Raw genomic sequence first — 7,411 nt, forward strand, 5'->3', positions numbered from 1 at the left:
CCTGGCAATGGCACATGGAGTTAGTGATTCAGCCTTTCATATTTTACCAATGTCATCCTTATATGGTCGAGGTATCTTTAATTACATGTTTTAATTTAAACCTTTTGGTGATTATTAAATCTGAACTCATTTGCATTATGTGATTAGACCAGTAAGTGTATCTGTGCATTTAGAGGTTTGCATTGTCGCGAAAGTTATTAAGGAGATTTCGGTGTTTTTGGGTTTTCGGGCCTTTTAATTGTTTTATTTTAATTTATGGCAGCTTTGCAATAGATGAATTCCTATTTATAGGAATAGCCTATTTTCATTTGGGTCAATTCGGGATTTAACTAGGTTGGCTAGTTATTTGCCCTAATCGATCATTCACTCGAAAAGTGAATAAATATCCAAAGAGGAATTTAATTCCTCACTTCTCACTTTTGAATTGGAAAGTTGGAGAGTAAAACCCAAAATCCTCTTCATGAGGATTTACTATTTTGTTCATTGTGGGAGCTACAGGCGTGGGATCATCGTGAGGTTGGGCTCGTTGGATCCAGCTCGGGGAAACCTTGGATTGCTGCGATTTTCAGCTACTTCTGCGAGATATTTATTTTCTGGATCAAATTCCTATTTTGCCCTTTTGGCTGTGAGGTAGGGCTTTCCTGTTTTATTGTTTCTGCTCTGTTTCTGCTTCTATTTTTGGTAGTCGTTTGTTTGGAGGCTGAGAACTAGTGTTCTCCTTCGTTTCTGTATGCTAGTTCTACCCGGTTGGGTGGGTATGAATATTTCCCTATTTTTTGGGATGAGGGTTTGGAATTTTAGGCCGTTATGCTGGCCATTTTTGCATACGGTGTCCGATTTCATTTATTTTTGGATTTTTGGGATTTTTGAACCCAAAGGCCAAATGGATTTTAATTTTGTAGCTTTTCAAATTTTTTGGGGTTTTTACCTTGTTTTGTGTGCCGCCCTGTTTTCTTGAGTTTTCTTGGCACAATGTGGATCGTGGACCTTAATGATCCATTTCGATATCAGTCAGACCACTTTTGCACTTTTATGTTGCATTGGGATGCATGTCGCACCCGTACTCCCGACTTTGTGTTCGGTTGAGTGATCTGTTACTTGTTATGGTTTCTTTTAGACCTTTGTTTTTGTTTGTGAATGCTAGGATTCGTGTAGAATCCATACTCTCGGATTGAGGCCGATTGAGTGAGTTCATGATGTTTGGTCTTGTTGCATCATTGGGATTTGTGTAGAATCCATACTCTCGGATTGAGGCCGATTGAGTGATTTAATGATGTATGGTTTTATTGGCTTTGGGATTCGTGTAGAATCTGTCCTTCTCGTGTTGCTTTTAGTTGGGTATTTTCCTTGCATTGTGTTCTCATTCCTATCCTTATGTTATGATCTTTGTGATGGTGGTGCGCCACACGCGAGTACGTGTGCGTACATTTGTTGGGTGACTTGCGAGGCTCGATCTTCTGTGGATTTGCCAAAAGTTATGATCATTGGGGTTGGGATGGGAGTATGCATGCCCACAAGCACTTGTCATAGGATGAGCATGGGTAGGGTAGCGTAGCATATGGAAGGGGCTTCTATCTCGCAGCCTGGTGACCTCAGTCCCATAGGGTTGGCAGAGGAAGTTTTAAATAAGTGATAATTAAAGAAAATGTGTGACTGTTAATAAAACTTAAGATAATAAAATGTGTGTGCGGGGCCCTCCGTTGAGGAGTTGAAATGCACGATCCGAGCTTGGGCTTGTCGATGCCAAGCGACTCTCCATGATGTCAGCCCCTACTTAGTAGCCTTTTGAGTGTCTGACCAGGACCTGTACTCCTTGCATTGTCTTAGGTTCTTGGTTGTAGCCATCATACTGTCTGGCGTGAGTGTTAGCCATGGATGTTGTGTTTTATGTGTGTTTGTAGTTGGATCATTATCTCCATCAGCATGGTGGGTGTGGACCTACGGGTGCCACGTGGTTGGGAGGCATAGCTACCTTCACCACTACTAGGGACTGGTGTACAGAGATGGTCTCTTATCCTAGTGCGACCATTGTTGGATGTTTTCACTTGGTACTTCGGGTTTTGAAGTATGCTTTCTTGTTATTTATGCTTTTATTGGAATTCTTGGATATCATATTTAGATGTTGTTAGTTTACTTGACGCATTCCCTTATCATGATGTTTAGCATATGATTAGATGATGTTATTTGATTTAGTAGTATATCTGTTGCTTACTGTTGTTTAGCATGTGATAGGTGATGTTATCTACTGTAGGATTATCTTATGCATTATCACTAGCATGTTAGATTTTCTTATGCTGTTATTATGCATGTTTTAGTAGTGATGTCCCTATTACAACAGTATTGACAATCTGGTCGATGGCTTGGGATGTTATGTGCAGGGATGGCTAGGACCCACGATGGTCTTATGATGCTATTGACGGTTGGGAGGAACCGCACACTTATTTGGTAGTTTAGTTTTGAAATGTATTTTGTTCATTGCGATTTTTATTTCAGTATGTGCTTTGCTATTATAGTTTAGATGGATAGATGTTCCTATTTCCTTGCTGTTAGTGCTCTTGAGAGTTCCTTCCTCGATTTTCATGGATCCGGTACTCCCTGGTGTGGAGGTTTCCTTGTTTGTTTAGCTTTTTGTTTGCATTTTGTGTTGTGCTGATTTGTTTCCTCACCCGAAATTGTATTTTCGTCGCGCGAGACTATTTCTTCCTCGCGTGAAAGAATACATTTCCCGCGCGAGAATGTAAATCTTCGCATGGTGTGTAGGGAATCCTCATGCGAGAATGTCAATCCTCGCGCAAAGCTCAGTAGTCCTCGCGTGAAGTGCGCACTTTCTCGCGTGAAGGGATGAAAGATCACACGCGAAACTCAAGACCAATTTTTGTTCTCGCGCGAGAAACAAGGGCTATCTAGGCTTGTCGGATGAAAGTTCAGAAGTTGGTTTTGGACACCCTTTTGGTTTTTACACCTTCTTGGTTCAAAACAGATTTCGTATGGGTTTAAAATATATTGTTTAAGTATAAGTTGATGTATATTTAATTCCTTAAGATATATTTTAATATATGCGACAAATCATTTGAGATAGGTTTCAAACCTCTCCGAGATAAGTTATGGATTCTAGGAAATTTCAGGGCTTCAGAAATCCAAACTTAGCCAATTTTCAGGGCTTCAAGATTTTAGGCTTAGCCAAATTTTGAGATTCTGCATTTTACCCCAGCTTGGTGTTTTGTTGATGAGTGGTCATTTCTTGTGCCCTCATCTTGTTGTGGTGGTTGTTGGATTTTGTTTGGGTGTGTCAGTTGGGTAGTGGTGTTCGGAGATTCATTAGTTGTCGAGATTGTGTTGAAGTCTTCCATTGCGATCTTTGTGACCCCTATATGATGTTGTCTTGTGCATTCCTACTTGTAAAAAAAAAATATCTTGGCTTGATTTGAATCCTTGTTTCCAAGGATCTCCGGGTGGGGCATTACATCTGGTATCAGAGCCCATGTTCAAACATTGGGATCTCTATGTTTATGTTGCCCTTGTTGTTGTTGATGCATTGGTTGAGTGTGAGTGTCTTGGTGAGATTTCGTTATCTTTGTTGCTTTGGTATCTACTCGTGATGGACTTGCTTGTCTAGTAGATGCAACTAGAGCAGTGTGTGGAGAAGGAAGTGAGTCTTCCTGGCTCTGTAGGTGGGATCATTGTGCCTTGTTTGGTTGGTTGCTTGTGTGACCCTTTTTAGATGGAACCACTGATTGGTGTCCATGTGTTGACTTTGAGTGCCTCTTTTTGTTTCTCCTTGTGGGGTTAGGTGCATTGTTTCCCTGTTTTCTCTTGATTGTAAGTTGATGAATGAATCTTATTTGTGATTCTTTATTTTGTTGTTATAATGATGAAATGGTTCCTTTCATTGAAAATGAGTGTTTATTGTGAATCATTGCAAAGTTGTAGTTTTGCATTATATATTTGAGTTAATGACTTAAGTCCCCAATCTGATTACTTCTTAAGCTTATGGAAATTTGTATTTGATGGATATCTAAATGTTGCATTGCATGGAAATTATTGTTGTCTGCATATGCATGAGGTTACTGATGGCATATTGTTTGATGTGTGTGAGTGTGTTCTCTAACAATGCTAGGATGATGTATTCCTTAGCATTGTGTGGTGATTTATCCCTCTTGTGTGACGGTACTTAGTCATCACCTATAATGTGATTTGTTTGATGCCTTATTTTATTTGGCTGGAGGTACTTTCCTCATGTTGTTGAGCTAGCATTAGTTTTCAATATTTTTCTCTCTTGGAGTAGTCATCAAATTTTATCTATCACTCTCTTTGTGACAGTTGTCACATTTGACTTATTGTTGAAGTGAGCTCTTTTTTGGTATTTACTGTTGGAATTGATAATTCCCCCATTTGGGCTCTTTGATTTTGTTTCATGATGACTATCCTTGATGTGTTTTATTGCTGCCGAGTTGTGTGTTGTGACTCTATCACGTTCATCTCGAACCTCTGGTAGTACGCTCAAGGGATAATATCATGGAGAACATGCTAGTGTGTCTTTGTTAGATCTAAAGTTGTTATTGTAATTGAATGGTTTAAATGGTGATTAAACTTAATGTTATTTTTGAAAGAAATTGAAAGTATGTACTTGTTCTATAGTCACTCTTGGACCCTTGCTTGAAAATCTTTCAGTTCTTTATGCATTAGTGCTTATGTTATGCTTAATTAATGAATTTATGAAAGAAAAGTAATGATGGTTTCAATGTGTGATTTACCTTTCTTTCCATGCCTTATGTTGTTTTGGGCATGTGTGCCCTTGTGTGGATTTGGACGTTTTGTCCGTCGCTTGTCTTGGTGGCCAAGACTGTTGTTTTTGCCTTTGTGGTTTTGTTTTGAGTGGTGACTCAATCATAGGTCTTAGGTCTCTCTTAGCTTCTTCATGTTGTAGTCCTTGTCGATATCTTCTCGACACTTTTCAAATGGATTCAATCTGAGTCCGGACATGAAAGCTATGGTGTCTGGAGTTGCTGATCATTGTTCCAAGTACCTTCTCGAGTAGAGGCCAATTCAATCATGACATATCATATTTATGGCCATTGGAGAAGTTTAACTCTTCATGTTATTCATAATGGAAGAGTTATCTTGTCTTCATAATCTACTAGGTACTTGTTGGAGTTTGTGCTTGGGTTTTTGTGTTTCCTGTAGTACAAAACCACCCTTGTGAGGTGTAGTGTGGTTTGTGAGCATTCCTTGATTGAGGATGATGTTGCCTTGTCTTTTGGGAGTGACGCAGTTCTTTGATGAGGCTAGATTCTCCTTTTTGGACGTTGTCTTGGGCGCACCTCTGTATCCTTTTCTCTCTTGTGAGAGTAGGCTAGTATGGTTATGCCACTAGCTCAGTTAGTGTTTTTTAGGTGAGTATGTGGATGGTTGGTGAAATTGTGAGTTTCCTAACGCATCATGGACTGGTTAGTGTAGAGGTTGAGAGAAGAGACTCCCTCTCAGTCCTAATACTCTGTAGTATCCTTCTCCCTAAGCTTCTATCTTCATGTGGATTGTCTCAGTCAAGTTTTCTCTTTAACTATTGACTTGAGGCTAGAGATTGAGTTTAGCAGTAGTTTGGGTGTAGTTTTTCTAGCATGGTGCTAGAGGGACATGGTATCGTTGGACACATGTTACCATCCTTTGAGTTGGTATGAAAACATTTCATGATTGTGTCCACTGACGAAAGTCTTTGAACCTTGTGAGAAGGCGATATCTTGTTTGGTTGGGTTATGTTACCCTAGTTTCTAGTGGTAGTTGAGCTTTTGTACCGTGGTGTGGTGTCGTGCTCCTACGCTTGGTGGTGAGCAATCTTTTGGAGTGTGTCCCTTTGTTGGTAAAATTTCATCCTCTTTGTTCTAAGGGTGATTTTTCGTGGATTCCAGAATGATCATGTGTGTCATGATAGTATTCTTGGAAATTTTGAGATGGTTTTTCCCTGAGATTCAACCTCTTGTTGGAAGTGTTCTTGTTTTGACCTGGTTTTGTGGTCATGTGGTTGGTGCATGTTGTAGTTGGGCACCTATTGACAAGGTAGAGAGGCATTTTCCTTACCTTGTATTGTTGACTCTATGGCTAGTTGGGTTTGTCCTAGTGCATAGAAGGCTCCTTGTTGGAGGACCTTGTGTCTGTGTGACACCCATTCTCTTGTGGTTAACCTATTTGGGGGTTAACATGATGGTTGGAGAATGTTGGAGTGATTGGGTTTGACTTGTATAGAGTTGTTGAGTCATTCCTATTGCTCGCTTTTGATTTTTTTCTTGGTGTGTTTAGTTTCTATTCTTGGATTGCAGGCTTCCAGGAGTAAGCCTAGTCTTTGGGGGGATGATGTAGTGCCTCTCCCATTTGACTTTTGTTAGTCATCCTGATGGATGCAACCTTGCTGATCGTTTGTTCCGATGGATCATGATTGGGACCTTCAGTGGTCTACACCATCGAGGTGTTTGGATTTTTGTTTCTGTATCAGTTGCTTTGTTTATGCTTTTGGCTGATCTTTGAGATTATGATGTGATTTTTGGTTCACTGAGGTTTGTGCCAATGGTTACCAAGATCGATGTGGTATCATGAGGTTGTTCCGTGATTACCCTGAGATGTGTGCAAAGATTGCACTATGTTCTTTTACCATGCTACACTGGACTAGGTTCCTATAGCAGTGGTTAGTCATGTTTATGACTATGTTTGCTTATGTATTTTAAGTGCCTTTTTAATGCAGAGTAATCAATCATTATTAAATGCATAAGTAACCAAATGGATTTTTCATGTGGGATTATTTGGTTATGTGTTGTAGACATTTACCTTGTTACATTTCTGATTAGAGAGATATTTGTTACTCATGTTATGTTTACATTTGAGATGACCTGAGGGTCAGATGTTACTCTTTGATTTCAGTATCATAGATATTAGACTACTATGTTGTTCAGTTAATCATATTGCATGATGATGCCATTTTGAGATCACAGTGTGTTTTTATGATGATATTTGGTTATCTAGTTTTTGGACATACCTCTGATTATGTTATGTGATGGATTTAATGCTATGGTTATTTACTTCATTTTTGCGTTGTTATGCTTTATGCGAACGTGAGTGATGTAAATATATTATTTTAATATAATTAAATAAATGGTTAAAATTAGGTGATTTAATGCATTTATTGCTTCGGCTATGTTATTATATGCAATTACACTTGATCGTGTTGTTTAGTGTGCAGGATATATATCCCTAGCAGTGGCACATGGAGTTAGTGATTCAGCCTTTCATAATTTACCAATGTCGTCCTTATATGGTCGACGTATCTTTAATTAAATGTTTTAATTTAAACCTTTCAGTGATTATTAAATCTGAACTCATTTGCATTATGTGATTAGACCAGTAAGCGTGTCTGTGCATTTAG

This window comes from Cupressus sempervirens, chromosome 7, assembly GCF_028749045.1.
Source record: "Cupressus sempervirens isolate cs-2001-9-10 chromosome 7, ASM2874904v1, whole genome shotgun sequence".
Taxonomy (NCBI): Eukaryota; Viridiplantae; Streptophyta; class Pinopsida; order Cupressales; family Cupressaceae; genus Cupressus; species Cupressus sempervirens.